Consider the following 3,205-nt stretch of genomic DNA (forward strand, 5'->3'; position numbering starts at 1 on the left):
TTTTTTTATTTTCTTAGCGAAAAATTAAAAAGCATTGAAATTGTAAAATGGATTAATTTTTCATGTGCCTTGGGCTGAAAATGGATGTTGATGCCAAAAAGAATGCCGACCGATATTAGCGCGACCTCTTGGTGGCATCGAAAATAATTTCAATCTGTAATTGAACACTTTGTGTGAAACACACATATGTAACGTTTTCACTGAATAATTTTCAATAATTTTTGTTTTGAATAGCCGGAATAAAAAAAGCAAATGACAAATTTGACGATTTAAATAATTGAAAAACAAAACAAAAAAAGTGAAAACAAAATTTTGTATGAAAAAAGTAATTTTTTGGAATTGTCCAATTTTCCGACTTTTCCTCAAGAAAAGCATACGGTTATTTTATTTCTAAACCTTCCTCTGAAAATTTCATCAAGATTGGTTCCGCCGTTCTAGAGCGTTAGCGTTACTAACAAACAAACATTAATTCTTTATATGGGGAAAAGAATAGGGCTGTTTTTAGGCGTTTTCTGTCAATTATTCGAATTTTTCCTGCCGTAAAAACCATCTTTGAACCTCAACGAATATTTAAAAAAAGAATTGGACAAATTGGTCCAGGCGTTCTTGAGTTTTGCGCTTAGCAACACATTTTGCGATTCATTTTTATATATAAGAAGGTTATACATACTTATGTACATATATAAATACTAGCGTACCCAGCCCGCTCCGCCGGACTATATTTTGCTCTGTTTTAAAATAAAATTAGAACAATAAATATTTAATTTACCTCTTAATTATATTAAATTATTCAATTATCTTCATATTAATTTTCTTTTATTCTCTTTTCAAGCGGGTGGAGGTTATTACCTAGACTCATATACATACATACATGTTAGTAAATAGAATATCGTTCTTATCATTGATACAAAAGCATATCGGACTCAAGTTAATGCCAGAATTGAAAGTACGACGGATGGCTTGAGCATGGTAAATGTAAATTATCTGTGAATTAAGGGCATTAATAAATACACAACAGGTATTTTTAAACTATTAATGTTGATTACAAATAAGGAATAATTCCAACTTTTTTAATTTTTTGAAGTTATACTTCTTATACGAGTTGGGAAAAGGTTGCGATAGATTCAGGTTGCGCAACTTTGCTCAATATGAATCTACGCAACCTTGTCTGCGAAGATGCTCGAGCAGCAAGCGAAGCAGTGACAATCGGCGATCGCTTGTTCGTTTCTTTCGGCACAGCTCGGCTTTTCTACCAACACAATGTTGCCATGCTTATGCTGTTGTTGTTTTTGTAGAACAGTGTTTCAATTCTTGGTTGGTGACATATTCAATTTAAAACAAGAAAAAACGTTAACTTCGGCTGCACCGAAGCTAATATACCCTTCACATATTACATTGGTGCCTTAGGAAATAATTTATACCAAATTTCGTAAATATATCTTGTCAAATGCAAAAGTTTTCCATACAAGAACTTGATTCCAATTTCTTCGGAGGTTACATTGTTGCCTTAGATAATAATCTGTACCAAATTTGGTGAAGATGCATTGTCAAATGTGAAAGTTTTCCATACAAGAACTTGATTCCGATCGTTCAGTTTGTATGGTAGTTATATGCTATAGTTAACCGATCTGACCATTTCTTCGGAGATTACATTCTTTCTATGGAAAATAATCTATGCCAAATTTGGTGAAGATACATTATCAAATGTGAAAGATTTCCATACAAGAACTTGATTCCGATCGTTCAGTTTGTATGGTAGCTATATGCTATAGTTAACCGATCTGACCAATTTCTTCGGAGATTACATTGTTGCCCTAGAAAATAATCTTTACCAAATTTGGTGAAGATACATTGTCAAATGTGAAAGTTTTCCATATAAGAACTTGATTCCGATCGTTCAGTTTATATGGCAGCTATATGTTATAGTGGTCCGATATCGGCCGTTCCGACAAATGAGCAGCTTCTTGAAGAGAAAATGACGTTTGCAAAATTTCAAAAGGATATCTTAAAAACTGAGGGACTAGTTTGTATATATACAGACAGACGGACAGACAGACGGACATGGCTAAATCGACTCAGCTCAACATACTGATCATTTATGTATATACTTTATAGGGTCTCCGACGCTTCCTTCTGGGTGTTACAAACTTCGTGACAAACTTAATATACCCTGTTCAGGGTATAATAAATCCTGTTGGGATTCGAACCTACGTGCTCGTCGTCACTTTTGAAGCGCTTACCACCAACACCACCATTGACACTTGAATTGCGTTGTCCTAATTATGGTTTGGATATGTATGAAAGAAATATACAATGGATCGCCGATTGTTACCTCTTTCCTTGCTGCTGCTGCGCATATGTATGTTTGTATGCTTGTTCATTATTGAAGTTATACTCCTTTTTCTTTCCTTTGTCTTTCATTTCTGCGAATTCTCAACTATTTTATGTGCCCTTTTATTGAAATACCCTGCGTTGGCCGTTGAAAAATTAAGGCTATACTTTACAGGATTATTTCTGTAGTTAGTCTTCATTAACATTTTTTGGGAATCGACCCGCGATGACGAGGTATATTGTTTTATCTGACAGCGTGAGGTTTAAGAAGTTCATTTCTAATTTTGTCTTGTGGCATATTAGAAATGATGTTTCTTCGAAAATCGTTCGCTCACAACGGATAAAACGACTTGTGAATGGTGATTTTAATTAATAAATTCCTTTTGGTTGAAATGCTCTGCGTTGGCCGTTGAAAAGTTAAGACTATACTTCTCAGGATCATTCATTCCTTTCATTTCTTCAAAGAAATTAATGACCTTTAGAAATATGCATATTTGCATTATTTCGTTGTCATTTCCATATTCGTAGCAATAGAATTTCTATGGCATAAGTAAAGTAATGGCCGCCGATGTCACCCCTTGCCGCTGTAGCAGCTTCACCTACAAACATGCGTAAATATGTATGTATGTATACGTATGATCGTGAATACATATCGACGCAGATTTTTGCGAGAAGCACCAGAAAGTGGTGCAATTTATGACTTTCAGCTTTTGCCATCGTCGCGAAAAGACGACTTGTTGGCATAGGCATGCTCGGGGAGATAATAAATTGTAATAAATTTATAAAATGTGAATTTAAGTTTTCTAGTTTTCTTTCATACAAAATGATATGCATTTCTTGGAATATCACTAAGAAGTATAACTTCATCCGCGCG

The 3,205-nt window shown here is 34.4% G+C and overlaps 1 pseudogene; it reads left to right on the plus strand.

The window, feature by feature from the left end:
• The first annotated feature begins 2,489 nt into the window (after window positions 1-2,489).
• Window positions 2,490-2,692, plus strand: LOC120781983 (annotated as a pseudogene).
• The last annotated feature ends 513 nt before the right edge of the window (window positions 2,693-3,205 follow it).

This window comes from Bactrocera tryoni, unplaced genomic scaffold, assembly GCF_016617805.1.
Source record: "Bactrocera tryoni isolate S06 unplaced genomic scaffold, CSIRO_BtryS06_freeze2 scaffold_810, whole genome shotgun sequence".
Taxonomy (NCBI): domain Eukaryota; kingdom Metazoa; phylum Arthropoda; class Insecta; order Diptera; family Tephritidae; genus Bactrocera; species Bactrocera tryoni.